Genomic DNA, 15,690 nt, shown 5'->3' with positions numbered 1-15,690 from the left:
TAACTCGAACACTACATCAAGGCAGGACTGTGGGGTTTTCTCACTGTCTACAAGATCGTTTTTATCACCTTTCTTGGAGACCAACAGGGTTGTCTCACTATCTTGAACCTTATCTGCATTACTTTCTCTACCATTGCATAGTGGGGTGCTCTTCTCCAGTATTCTGTTTGCATACTACAAGAGAAACAAGCAGACACATCACAGGTTTAGCTTGTAGTATACGAAACTCTTTTTGGTAAACCGGTTCAGTAGTAAGGTGGACATGATAACAGCATGAAGCAAACATATATCTATGTACTATGGTCACTGTATTGTCCATATCATTCTAGTTTATGTTCCCTAATCAAGATAGAGACACAGTTCAACTCATATATTTTTAAGACACAACAGCATAGACAGAATATAAGTGTGAGAAACTACACAGCATTGGCAGCACTTGTAATGTGCATCACATGAGAACATAACTGTTTATACAACTTAAACTGAAATCAACATAGAGCAAGAAGTTAGAAGAACAATCCAGTTAATGAAATAGGTTTAAAACGTACCTGTTGCGCCATTGGAGTTTCAATTGGATCCTTCAAATTCGAAAGTAGTTGGTATGAGTAAATACAGTGATGCAACACCAAAGGAGTATGGACCATAGCTATGGAATCTGACTTGAGAACAGTTGCTCTTCTGCTTTAAACGTGGAGTTTGGGTTAGCTATGGTGGTCTTCGTGCTTTGGGCGCTGCAGTAGCTTTACAAACTGCTCGTGTGTGGGTACTCTGTGGTGGACATGGTGCTTTGTCAACTAGAAGTGGGTTACTATCCGTTGGGGTTGCGGTTAGATGGGTTGTAGCTGGTTCTCTGCCCAACAGGGTAAGTGTGCAATATGGAAGAGTCTCGATTATGTGTGGTGGGGCTAGTTTGTGGGCCAGTACAACCATGGTTCTATCTGCATCGACGGGTAGCACTGTCTTTTGTGAAGAATGGGTTTTTGCTCCCTTAGTTACTGGCATCACCCCCTCCAATTCAAATGGCTGATAAACAAGAAAATAAATTGAACGTACAAACATTGTATGATAGACAGATGTGGTAATTCACACATATGTTGTCTAACCAAACAAGACAACTTGCCACAATTTCACATATATGATGCCTAACTAAACAGGATAGCATGACACAATTTCAGATATATGATGGATAACTTAACAGGATATAATGGAATAATTCAACATATTGTGAGTACCTAAACAGGATGAGATGACAAAACTATATGATGTCTTTCTAAAATAGGTTGGGATGAAATAATTCACATACATGTTGTCTAAGTATACAGGATGGCATGATATAATTGACATAATTGATTCATATACTAAGTAGCTAGCACTCGCATGTATGATCTCTAAAAAGCAGATGGAATTCAATATTGTGCATATGATGTCTAAACTAAGCAATGCAAGACACCATATGCATCATGTGAGAAATATAAACATTGCAACTTAGAGCATACACCTCATGTGGGATATAGGACTGATCATCTGTCTCTGAATCCTCCTCTGAGGAGCTCCCTATAACCATCGAGATATATGCTTCAACAGGTACCATTGCTTGCTCTGAAGACCTTGTTTTCTCTCCAGTTTTTTCCATAACCGGCTCAAATGGCTGATACACATGAAGAGTAGTTCAATATACACAGATTGTCGACAAATGGAATACATAATGAAAAAAAAGATGGCATGAGATAATTCACATATATGATGCCTGGCTCCATGGCGGTGCATAATTCACATATATGATAACTGGCTGAAAAACATGGCATTGCATAATTCACATATCTGATATAGAAAGCAAACAAGAGGCATTCACACAAAGCATGTCTAATCTAAGCATATGGCATGGCAATGCAAGACACCATATGCATGATATGAGCAATATAACCCATCCAAGTTAGAGCATGCACCTCGGGGGGGGGGATGCGACTGGTCATCTGTCTCTGAATCCTCCTCTGAGGAGCTATATGTAACCAACAAGAAATCTGCATCGACAGGTAGCACAGACTGCTCAGCAGACCTTGTTTTCACTCCAGATTTTCCCATGACCGACTCAAATGGCTGATGCACAGGAAGAGTAGATGAATGTATAAACATTGTTGACAAATGAAATACATTATGGAAAAAAATATGGCACGATACAATTCACATATACGATGACTGGCTAAACAGGATGGCATTGCATGATTCACGTATATGATGCCTGGCTAAAGAAGATGGCATTGCATAATTCCCATATACTCCCTCAGTTCCTAAATATTTGTCTTTTTAGAGATTTCAAATGGACTACCACATACGGATCTATATAGACATATTTTAGAGTGTAGATTCACTCATTTTGTTCCGTATGTAGTCACTTGTTGAAATCTCTAAAAAGACAAATATTTAGGAATGGTGGGAGTATGATATAGAAACCAAACAGGTGGCATTCACACAAAGCAAATCTAAACTAAGCTAATGACATATAAGATGTATAATGTAAGCAATGGAAGGCACCATATGCATGCTATGACTAACATCAGCATGCCAGGTTAGAGCAAACACCTCAGGTGGTAAACAGGCATGGTCAACTCCTTCTGAATCCCCATCTGAATAGTTATCTGCCTTTCGAATACAATCTGGAAATGCAGGAGGGGGGGGGGGGCACTTCGCCCACCATGGAGCGGCATCTGCATGACATTATATTCCCATGCAACGGTCTTCTCTTTTTCTCTACATGTTCAGTACGATTGTGTACAATATCTGACATGCATAATAATAAAAATAGTTAGATTTTGTAAGGCCTAAGGGGTGCATGCAAAAATCAAGACTGATGGTAGCAAACGAGTGGATGGGTCCAAAACTAATGATAGCAGGTAGATTATAGCTTCAGGTTAAAAAGATAGACAATGGATCATCTATTGTCCCAACATGAACCACATAGAAGACCCCAGATGAACCAGATAGTAGACATATACTATTCGTTGCTGGCTCGATATGAGACCCATGGGCATTTCAAAACTCAAGTTTGAACGATAAAGTAGCAGGTAATAATAACCGACGTATAACATAAGCAAACACGAAAGACTGCGACCTCTCTTCTAGAACTGTGTAGTCCTCAGGTTCATCTGGTCAGTCGATGATGGTAATGCAGTTGGCGTGGCTGCAAGCAACGGGGAAGATGATCTGAGGCGGCGAAAGAAAGTCTGCAGGGGGGATCTCTGCTGCAGTGAACGCTTCTGTCGATGGTGCACCTCAGGTGGGGTATATGACGGCACGGCAGGAGCAGGACATAACACACAGAGTTTTCTTTGACGCCTATCTGAAAATGAAGTAAATCTGTAAGGGCTCCTTAGAATTGGAGGATTCTATAAACGCAGGGACAGGAAAAATACATGAATAGGATAGGAATGCAAGTGCAAAATAGAGCATTTGGAAACATAGGATTTCAGTGAACTTGGGTGTTTGGTTCACATGAATTGGAAGAACACAGGAATGGAGAAACATGGTCAAATTAAAGTCAAACCACGTGAAAATGAAAAAAAAATAAGAATCTTATTATGCCAGTAATGCAATTAGTTCTTTTCTTCATGCATATTATTTGAAAAGGACGTCCAAGTGAATAAAATTCCTACGTTTTTTCTTTGAAAGAGACACCAAAGGAAGAAAAATCCTCCAGTTTTGCTTTGCTCCACTCCTTCTAATAGATTTGCACGAATAGTAGTTCCATAGTAAAGGATCCCTGAGGGATCGACATGAATGGTTCTAAGTCTGATAGTAGAATATGGGGTAGGTATTGAGAGGCACGAACCTAGCTATGGAGAAGTTGTGCACGCAAGTGTTTTACGAGTTCAGGCCCTTCTCGGAGGAAGTAACAACCCTACATCTCGGAGCCCGGAGGCGGTCGACTGGATTATGTGTGTGAGAGTTACAGGGGTGCGAACCCTTCTACCAGTGGAGGGGGGTGGCTTATATAGAGGACGCCAAGACCCCAGCCAGCCCACGTAGCAGAGGGTTAAAGTATATTAAGGTCCGGCGTTACTGGTAACGCCTTACATAAAGTGTCATCATGACCATTAAGACTACTTAATTACAGACCGTTTGGATACAGAGTAGATCTTGAACTCCTGGTGGTCGAATGAGTCTTCATGGTCGAGTGTCTTGAGGTTCGTCGAGTGTCTTCTAGTCCGTCGAGTGGAGTTCCTCTTGGTCGACTGGAAGACGGCTTCTTCTAAATGATGTCCTTGGGGAGGGTACCTGGGTCAGGTTCATGACCCTACCCTAGGTACGTGACTTCATCAGTAGCCCCCGAATGGATCAAGGTTTGAGTGAGGAAGGAGTTGGCAATCTTTCCGACCTGCTTTCTGGTGCTGTAAAGGTGTTTTGCTCTGGATCAATGACTTTCAAGTGAGGGTGTCAACTTTCGTTCAGTCGCCTTCATCCATTATTTATATCTGTCGAGTGAACTTTATGAACTTGGAGATTTCCGAGCGATGGATCGCAGGAGATCTTCCGTCTGACAAGTTGCCCTGTGGTTAGCGGATTTAGTGGGATCTGAATTTTGGGAAGCGCGCGAAGCGGAGAAGACCGCGGTACTCGGATGGGATAAGGCATGGACGCCTCGATTCCTGCGCCGCCTTTTTCGCCATGTATCGCCTGCGCGACTGTTTTTGGATTTGACAGGATCGCCTGGGCCTACCTGTCGGCCACTCGGAAGTGACCCCATATAAGGAAACTGACGGAGGTTTTTTGAACAGTGCCTCCTCATTTTCTCCTCCCTCGCCTCCAGATTCATCCGCTGCGCCCACCAACTTGCCCGACGCCGCTGCTCCATTCCAGCCTCGTCGGCGACAATGGTGAAAGAGAAGACGACGGCTTTGGAGCGGGCGAAGAAGGCGACGGCAACGGAGAAGGTGAAGGGGAGAGCGACCAGTCGAGGGGGATCCTCATCGCGGTCCCGCTTGCCGCAAGGTTGGATCCAGGGTGATTGGATCTCCTCGACCATCACCCGAAAGGATCTCGACGACCTGGCCGACGAAGGCCTGATTGCGCACGGGGCAGCGAGGCTCCCGGGGATGGAATGGCAGCCATAGCCTCAGGAGGGTGAGTGTGTCTTCTTGGCGACTCATGTAGATCGAGGGTTCTCTCTGCCCCCGCATCTTTTCTTTCGAGGGTTTCTGAATTTCTTTGGGGCTCAGCTGTCACACCCTAGCTAGTCATGCATTAGAGTGTTGCATCATGTTTACTCTTTCATCAGAAACTTGAAATGGGGATCTGTGAAACCCTCAGAATCATTTTGAAAATGATCCAAATAAAAATTTCTCCAAAAGGGTCCAAGAAAATGCTCATGTTGCTCTCTGAAAATATTGGACAGAGATAAAAATCAAACCAATATTTTTAGTGGCTCATGGACATTTATTTTGGGCATTTGGAATTAATGTATAAATATTTGCTTTGGAAATATATTAATTATATATATTAATATATGCCCAAATATTATGCCAATTATAAAAGAGCTCTGAAATAATATAAATAGCTCCTGCAAAAATTGGCATAAGTTAAATAAATGATTTAATATATTATTTAAATCAAAACAAATGTCAGAAATTAAAAAAAACAGAAAAATATATAACAGGAGGAGCTTACCTGGGCTCCTCCACTGTGCGGCCCAGCCAGCTGGCTGGCCCAGCCGGCAGCCGGCCCAGCCCACCTCCCTCCTCTGTCGTCTTCGTCCCGACAGAGGGAGGGGAGTGTGGCCGGCGCGCGCGCGCGCCACCGCGCCACGCCACCTGCTCGCCTGCTTGCCTGCCCTCCCCTCCTCGCTCGATGCCCTGGACGACGCCACGCCTCTCCCCCTGCTCTCTCTCACTCTCCCCCGGCTCTCCTCTCCTCTCCCTCGCTCTCTCTCTCACACGGCCGAACACCACACTCGCCGCCGTTCGCCATAGCAGCCATCTCCGGCCACCCCTCGCTCCCCCGACTAGCTCAGGAGCTCCGCCACGACCCCCTCTTCCTCCCGACCGCTCCACAGCTCCCCGGAAGCCCTGCATCGCCGCCACGTCGCCGTTCCCCTCTTCGGGCTCCGACCACCGTCGCCGTCGATTCGCCGTCTCCAGCGCGTCCCCGAGCCCACTTCGACGCCCACTGCAACCGCGGTGAGCTACGCCACCGTTTCCCCCTCTCCTCCCCCTCGTTTCCCCACCGTAGCCTCCTCCCCACCACGGCCGAACCTCCGCCGTCGCCGAGCTCGCCGTCGACGCAGCTCCGGTGACCATTTGGTCACCCCGGCGAGTCCAATGAGTTCGCAAGACCCCGTAGAGCATCCCTAGCACCTCGCTTCGCTCGACTTCGAGCTCCAACCCTGTTCCCGTGCACGACCGAACCCCGGCGGCCGTAGCCGAGCTCGCCGCCGTCGACTCCGGCCACCCCGACCCCAACGGACTCCGCCAAGAGCTGCGGGTTGTCCTCAGCTCCACTCCGGTGGTCTCCGCGGCCCCTCTGGTGGCCGAAATGGCCAAAACCACTCCCGCCGCCGCGTCGGGCTCGCCGGCGGCTAAACGCCGGCAGCCGACTTTGACTTTGACCACGGGTGGGCCCTGGTTGACTCCCCTGAGTCAATGACAGGTGGGGCCCAGCCCTGTTAATTAAACAGGATTAGTTTTAATTAAGTTTTAATTAAAATAATCACCCTGACATGCGGGACCCACTGTCAGGTTTGACCTGGACCAGTTCCGTTGACCTGCTGACGTCACACTGACGTCAGGCTGACGCAGTAATTGATTTTCTGGATTTAATTTAAATCAGGAAATTCCAGAATATTAATTAAACTTCAAAAATTCATAACTTTTATTCTGTAACTCCAAATTGGACAAATTATATATGAAAAATGATCAGAAAAATCCAATCTATCCATCTGTACTATTTTCATGCATGATCAAACAAGTTAAGTTGATGTTTCAAGCAGAACAAGGAAAAGCACTTTAAAAGGCCATAATTGAATTTGAAATTTGAATCCTTGATTCAAATTTGTTCAAACCCTTCTGGTTTTAGTTGCATTAGCCCAATACACTCATTTTGCCATGTCTCATGCATGCATCATATTGTTGCATACTGTTTGGTAATGTTGTGTATCGGTGCTCTCTGCGGCAGGTTCTGTCTCCGAGGAGTACCGTGATTACCCTAACGAAGAACCGTATCAGTGCATCGAACCATCAGGCAAGCAACCAACCATTTGATCATATCGATACAATCCCATGTTCTCGCTCCTGCTCTCTTTTACTGCATTAAGACAACGCGATTCAAACTGTTGTGTGCTACGGTAGTTGAACCTATTTCCTCTGCATGACCTGTCATTGCCACAGTAACTAGATGAAACTCACTAGCATGTGTAGGAGTTGATTGAGCCATATGTATGTGTTGTTCCTACCTTGCTATGCCTGCTATGCTTAGAGTCGTGTCAGGTCTGGTTCATCTGGGTGATGGGCTGGAGTGAAATGATCATGTCGGTAATGAGAGTGGTGTGGTGAACACGATTTGGTAAAGGTATCGATGAGAGGCCATGTAGGAGTACATGGTGGGTTGTTTCATTGAAGCCGACCTTAAGCACTAAGATCTGTATGCGTGATTTGAGATACAGCTACTACCATGCATTGGGCCCTGAAATATGACCCCGCTCGACTTCTTATTCACCCTAGCTCTCTGTCCAGGAGTTGCAAGTAGTTTCTGGTGTTTGTAGCCTACTGGAGGCCGTGGACAGCGCTGACCGTAGGGGTGGGCTGTGATGCGGTAGGTACGTGGCCGGGTGTACCGAATACCCGTTAGGTATCTCGGGAACCCTGTTCACATCGTTCGGGGCCGTATGGGAAACCTCGGCCGGACTCCCTGCGGATGGAACCTGAATAGGCGATAAACCTGGACTAGAGGCTTAAGTGTTTAGGTAGGTCGTGGTCTACACCCACGTCGGCTTTCGCTTGAAGTCTGCCGAGCACATGTCGTGTGCAGACGCTAAGTGGTGGAAACATGTATGAAGAAGTACACCCCTGCAGGGTTAACATGATCTATTCGAATAGCCACGTCCGCGGTAAAGGACTACTTGGTTGCCTATACAGTTCATAGACAAGTAAATGGAAACTACTAAAAGCCTCAAGATAAGTGTGAGTGCCGAGGATGGCTCTTCCGTAGGAAGACGGAGGTGGATCCTCGGTAGTGTATTGAAGTGGTGAGTAGTGGACTCGTGTGCGCAAAACTATTTCAAGTTGGAGTATCGTAGGATAGTCTAGCCAAGAGTCAAAGCTGGCTTGCTGCAATAACTCCACCAACCCTTCTTGATACTGTGCATGTATGTAGGATCTGATGTAAGTCTTGCTGAGTACCTTTGTACTCATGTTGCTATATTCTACATTTTACAGAAGACGCTGCAACCCCTTCTGATGGGTTTTATGTAGACGTGGACATCAACGAGTAGGCTAAAAGACCCAGGTGGTGACCCTGAGCTTGTGAAGGACCACATAGTATAGCCAGGCTTTCCAAGCCTCTTTTATTTTACTAGTTGTCTGTACTCAGACAAGTTACTTCCGCTGTTGGCTTGTATGATTGTATGACTTGTATGTTGGGTCGTGAGACCCGTACCTTTGTGTGTATGTTATATATGGCTCACTGAGCCTTAAATAAAGTACTTGTGTCGTAGAGTCATGTTGTGATGCTTCATTGTATTTGCACATATCGAGCATATTGTGTGTATGATTGAAATGCTTGGTATGTGTGGGATCTGACTATCTAGTTGTTTATCTTTAGTAGCCTCTCTTACCGGGAAATGTCTCCTAGTGTTACCGCTGAGCCATGGTAGCTTGCTACTGCTCTGGAACACTTAGGCTGGCCGGCATGTGTCCTTCTTCGTTCCTGTGTCTGTCCCTTCGGGGAAATGTCACGCTTTGAGTACCGGAGTCCTGCTAGCCCAGTGCTACAGCCCGGACCCACTTGCTGATGACCGACACGTTCGAAGCTGGGTCATGGATGCCTGTCCCTGTAAGTCTGTGCCACTTTGGGTTTACGACTAGTCATGTCAGCCCGGGCTCTTTATCATATGGATGCTAGCGACACTATCATATACGTGAGCCAAAAGGCGCAAACGGTCCCGGGAAAAGGTAAGACGACACCCGTGGGGATACCGTGCGTGAGGCCGCAAAGTGATATGAGGTGTTACCAGCTAGATCGATGTGACATCGAGTCGGGGTCCTGACAGCGTTGGTATCAGAGCCGGACTGCCTGTAGGTTTTCCAAGCCAAACTGGTCGATGTTGAGTCTAGAAATTCTTTAGTTATATGTAGGGGAATTGTTTGTGGGATGGAACGTAAGGCTCTTTTTACTCCTTTATCTTATGACATTCTGATCTGAGTCAGTCCATTCTTCTATCGGGGGTTAAGGAATTAGGATCTGTTCTCTCTATCAGGATCACGAGTTACTAATCAGTAGTACCTTATAAGTTTGATGGTTACTAGCCTAGTTCAGTTCTACTACCACATTATGTTGCCAGAATGGTTTCAGAACTTTGATATGATGATGATGAGTGTGTACGAAATCCTTTGTCAAATGTCTCAAAACCTTTTTGAGCATTTACAGCTGTTATGCTGCCGAAATTTTACTAGAAATTCTAATGCCTTTGCATTATGATTGTGCTTTCAGATGGCCACTCGCGACCTCAATCAAGTGGTTCGCCTGACTCGATGCCTAGATGTACCCGGCCATACTGCTAAGTTGGTCAGGGTAATGACTGAGGCTGGATACCGCTGGTATCCCGAGTACACGGTCGAAGAGCAATTCCGAGATTTTAATCAAAGCCAGTATCTCTGCACTGTCAGGATATTTCCATCTTATCCTGGATCCACCGAGCCTCTTCACTGCTCCTATGGACTCGGGGTTACTATCGAGATGGCTGTGCAGGACGCCGCCTACTCTATGATGACCATTATGCGGGTCAGATCTGGTTTATTTCGGGACTCTGATTTCCGGTATATGCCAGGATCACTTCCAGGAGCACAAGGGTATCTCCAGGCTATCTATGCTGACCCCACTCAGGAGGATTCACGGACTCGCACCACTGCTGAGATGCTCGAGGATAAGGACCGTGAAAATCGGGCCTTAAGGCTAGAGCTCTTCAACACCCGTGCTGACCACTGGGCCACTTTGACTCGGTTCGCACCGGCGGTGCAAGCTGGATATTCAGATATGCGCGATCTCTATCCTGTGAGATCTGCTCTGCCAGACGTGATGGTTTGGCGTGATGTAGGAGGCATCACCCCACCTCGCGGTCCCCGCAGGCCACCGTTTGTTGGTCCAAGGCCTCATCCTAGCCCCTATGGTCCACAAGCTCCGCGAGACCGTCTGTTTCCAGATGATCATGTTGAGCTTCCAGGCTATGGAGGTGACTTCTACGAGGACTACTACGGATCGGTCTGAGTTAGTGGTAGTATCACTAGTTCGCACTAGCTGTGTCGTCTATCGTCCCGCGTGACTCGTGGGATATGACCTAGTTTGTACTCCTTCCGGAGGTGTAGAAAAATAATGTATAGGAGCTTGGAATGCCTCCGATGAGATGTAATCCTCTTTTCACCGTAATAGTACTTTGTTTGGTCTTGTACTAAACCCTGTATGGTGTGTATGACGATGGAATAAAAGAAGCAGTTTCTGTATCTACCATGTCATACGGATGATCATCTTGCATTCCGAGTTATTTCTTACATTATGAATCCTATGTCGGAATTTTACCATCCTGACTAAATCATTGTCTTGTTTACCTAGGATGGTCAACACGCGCGCTAACCCTGCTTCTCAAGAGCAGGCCGAAGGCAGTGAAGCCAGGGATGCAAATCTGCCTCATCCTCCTTCACTAGCCGAGGTGATGATGGAAGCTGAGAGAAACAAGCGGGAGACAAACCGTTTGTTGGAGCGTATTGAACAGAATACAGCACACCATCAGAGGGCTAACGTGGTGTCACTCAGTGATTTTATCAAATTGCATCCACCCACGTTCCACCACTCCGTCGAGCCTCTCGACGCTGATGACTGGCTTCGCAGTATTTCTCACAAACTGCGTTCCGCACTGGTAGCGGAGGCTGACAAGGTCACCTTTGCTGCATATCATCTTGAAGGCCCCGCCAGTCTATGGTGGGAGAATTATGGAGCTATGCGCCCAGCGGGCCATGTCACAACTTGGGCTGAGTTCAGCGAGGCTTTCCGTGAACATCACATTCCGGAGGGTCTCATGGACCGTAAACGTGAAGAATTTTGCAGTTTCACCCAAGGCCGACTTTCTGTGGATGCCTATAGCAGGGAGTTTGGTAATCTCGCCCGATATGCAACTGAGGAAGTGTCTACTGACGCCAAGAAGCAAGCAAGGTTCCGTAAGGGCCTTAGTCCTGAGCTTCGCCGTGACCTCCGTCTGCATGAGTGCACATCTTTTTCGAAACTTGTCAACAAAGCCATCAGTGCCGAAACTGGTCAGACTGACTATGACGCAACACGCAAGCATGGCCGTGACATGGGTTCCTCATCCGGTGCTGGTCCTCAGAAGCGCCGCGTGTGGGTACCCAACACCGCCCTGCCACCCAGGTTCACACCGAGGCCATCCTTCCAGGCGCCTCGCCCCGTTCAACAGTCTGCACCGGCCAAGCCCTATGGAGGTCCAACTAACAATGCTCCTCCACGTACCAGTTCCGTGACTTGTTTCAAGTGTGGGGAATCTGGTCACTATATGCGTGAATGCCCCCAGACCAACCCCAATCAATCTGCTAAAGCCGTTGGCCGTGGCAAGCCGACAGGAAAAGTATTCCACGCCAAGCCGGTCACCGCTTCACGTGGCCATGTCAACTGTGTCTCTGCCGAAGAAGCTCAAGAGGATCCCAACGTCGTTCTCGGTACGCTTCTTGTTAACTGCCACCCGGCATCTGTTCTTTTCGATACAGGAGCCTCTCATTCTTTTATATCCGAAAGTTATGCTCGATTGCATAACGTTGCATTTTGTGACATGCCATCCACTATGGAAATCTCTACCCCTGGTTCTAGATGGCAGACCTCTAGGGTAAGTTATGGAAATGAAATCCAAGTCGACAGACTTGTTTTCCTTGCGTCTTTGATAGCCCTTAAATCTTCAGATATTAATATCATTCTGGGTATGGACTGGATGTCGGCTCATCATGCCCAAATCGATTGCTTCTCTAGGACTGTTCAACTCACCCATCCTTCGGGGAAGATAGTCAATGTCTTGACTCGAATAGCCAAGCGACAATTATATTCTCTTAACGCCAGCCCTTTGCCAGACCTTGAGGACGTTCCGGTAGTCCGTGACTTCCCGGATGTCTTTCCAGAGGAATTGCCAGGTGTTCCACCTGACAGAGATGTTGAGTTCGTAATAGACCTCATTCCAGGAACCGTTCCGATTGCTAGAAGACCTTATAAGATGGCACCCCTAGAACTAGCCGAGCTTAAGAAACAACTCGATGAGTCCTTGAAAAAGGGTTTCATCCGCCCTAGTTCATCTCCGTGGGCTTGCCCCGTCCTATTCGTCAAGAAGAAGGATGGTACGGACCGGATGGTTGTAGATTACCGACCTGTCAATTTGGTCACAATCAAGAACAAATACCCGCTTCCCAGGATCAACGACCTGTATGATCAGCTCGCTGGATCCTCAGTCTTCTCCAAGATGGATTTGAGGTTGGGCTACCATCAAATCAAAATCAGAAACGGGGACATTCCTAAAACGCCCTTTGTCACTCGTTATGGCCAATACGAGTACACCGTCATGTCCTTCGGATTAACCAACGCTCCAGCCACCTTTTCTCGGTTAATGAATTCAATCTTCATGGAGTATTTGGATAAATTCGTCGTGGTTTACCTTGATGATATACTCATCTACTCCAAGAACGAGGAAGAACATGCCGAACATCTAAGGCTAGTGTTGCAGAAACTTCGAGAGCATCGCCTTTATGCCAAATTTTCTAAATGTGAATTCTGGTTGTCAGAAGTGACCTATCTGGGTCATGTAATATCTGGTAAAGGTATTGCTGTTAACCCCGAGCGAGTTCAAGCCGTCCTTAACTGGACTCCACCCGAATCGGTCAAGCAAGTTCGGAGTTTTCTAGGCTTAGCGAGCTATTGTCGTCGCTTTGTCGAGAACTTCTCCAAGGTTGCTAAACCTCTAACCGAACTCCTCAAGAAAGATAAGAAGTTCAAATGGACTCCACAATGTGAGCACAGCTTTCAGGAACTGAAAAGACGCCTGACTTCTGCTCCCGTACTGGTACCGCCAGACTTCTCTAAGGACTTTGTTATCTACTGCGACGCCTCGCGACAAGGACTAGGTTGCATTCTCATGCAAGATCGACACGTAATTGCCTACGCTTCACGGCAATTGCACCCACATGAGGAGAATTATCCCACTCATGATCTAGAGCTTGCAGCCGTAGTCTATGCACTTAAGACCTGGCGACATTACCTCCTCGGTAATCGTTGCGAAATATTCACTGATCACCAAAGTCTGAAGTACATCTTCACCCAACCGGATCTGAACCTCAGGCAAAGACGTTGGGTTGAATTGATCACAGACTTCGACTTAGGAATAACCTACACCCCAGGGAAAGCCAACGTCATGGCTGATGCGCTAAGTCGTAAATCCTATTGTAACAATCTGATGTTACAACAAAGTCAACCGCTTCTCCATGAGGAATTTCGGAAGCTTAACCTTCACATTGTTCCTCAAGGATTTCTCTCCACCTTGGTGGCGAAACCTACTCTTACGGATCAAATCATTGCTGCCCAGAAGCGAGATAAGGGAATAGCTAAGATCAAGGAGAACATTGCTAGCGGAGGTGCTAGTTGTTTCTCCACAAATGATCATGGTGTTGTGTACTTTGAGAACCGTCTAGTGGTTCCCAAGAACCAGCATCTACGGCAGTTGATCCTTAAGGAGGCTCATGAATCTCCTCTCACTATTCATCCCGGTAGTACTAAGATGTATCAGGACCTACGCCAGAGGTTCTGGTGGACTAGGATGAAGAGAGAAATTGCTCAGTATATTGCTAACTGCGACGTCTGTCGTCGTGTAAAAGCAGAGCACCAACGGCCTGCTGGCACCCTTCAACCCTTAGCTATTCCTGAATGGAAATGGGATAAAATTGGTATGGATTTCATTACCAGTTTTCCCAGGACCAAGAGAGGGAATAATGCTATTTTCGTCGTGGTCGATCGTCTTTCCAAAGTAGCTCATTTCTTACCTGTTCGTGAGAGTATAACCGCTAGTCAGCTGGCAGACTTATACATCTCCCGAATAGTGTCCCTTCATGGTGTCCCTTTGGAAATTAACTCGGATCGAGGAAGTCTTTTCACCTCTCGATTTTGGGAAAGTTTCCAAAATGCTATGGGAACCCGTCTCTCCTTTAGCACCGCTTTCCACCCTCAGTCGAGTGGTCAAGTGGAACGCGTCAACCAAATTCTAGAAGACATGCTTCGAGCCTCTGTTATCTCATTCGGAATGGACTGGGAGAAGTGCCTTCCATTTGCCGAATTCGCTTACAACAACAGCTATCAATCTAGCTTGGGTAAAGCCCCTTTTGAAGTTCTCTATGGACGACGATGTCGAACACCCCTTAACTGGTCAGAAACCGGGGAAAGAAAATTCTTTGGCCCGGACATGATTCAGGAAGCAGAAGAACAAGTTCGTATCGTTCGTGAAAAGTTGAAAACAGCCCAATCCCGTCAAAAGAGTCATTATGACCGAAAACATAAGGCTGTGACTTTCGAGGTTGACGAGAAGGCTTATCTTCGGGTCACCCCTCTGAAGGGAACCCATCGCTTCGGTATCAAAGGCAAATTGGCTCCTCGTTACATTGGACCTTTTCGCATTCTTGCCAAACGAGGAGAAGTTGCCTACCAGTTGGAACTACCGCCGCACCTCTCCAGAGTCCACGATGTCTTCCACGTTTCTCAACTCAGGCGTTGCTTCTCGGATCCTATCCGTGGAGTGGACCACGAAACGCTTGATCTCCAAGATAATCTTACATATCGAGAGTACCCCGTTCGTATCCTCGATCAGGCCGAGCGTACCACTCGACGTCATAATATCAAGTTTCTCAAGGTTCAATGGTCGCACCATTCTGAGGATGAAGCAACTTGGGAAAGGGAGGATCGTCTTCGACTCGAGTACCCCGCCTTCTTCTCGGAGGAACCCAAATCTCGGGACGAGATTCTTTTGAGTGGGGGTGAGTTGTCACACCCTAGCTAGTCATGCATTAGAGTGTTGCATCATGTTTACTCTTTCATCAGAAACTTGAAATGGGGATCTGTGAAACCCTCAGAATCATTTTGAAAATGATCCAAATAAAAATTTCTCCAAAAGGGTCCAAGAAAATGCTCATGTTGCTCTCTGAAAATATTGGACAGAGATAAAAATCAAACCAATATTTTTAGTGGCTCATGGACATTTATTTTGGGCATTTGGAATTAATGTATAAATATTTGCTTTGGAAATATATTAATTATATATATTAATATATGCCCAAATATTATGCCAATTATAAAAGAGCTCTGAAATAATATAAATAGCTCCTGCAAAAATTGGCATAAGTTAAATAAATGATTTAATATATTATTTAAATCAAAACAAATGTCAGAAATTAAAAAAAA

This window comes from Triticum aestivum, chromosome 3B (genome assembly GCF_018294505.1).
Source record: "Triticum aestivum cultivar Chinese Spring chromosome 3B, IWGSC CS RefSeq v2.1, whole genome shotgun sequence".
Lineage (NCBI taxonomy): Eukaryota > Viridiplantae > Streptophyta > Magnoliopsida > Poales > Poaceae > Triticum > Triticum aestivum.
This window is presented reverse-complemented; position numbering follows the sequence as displayed.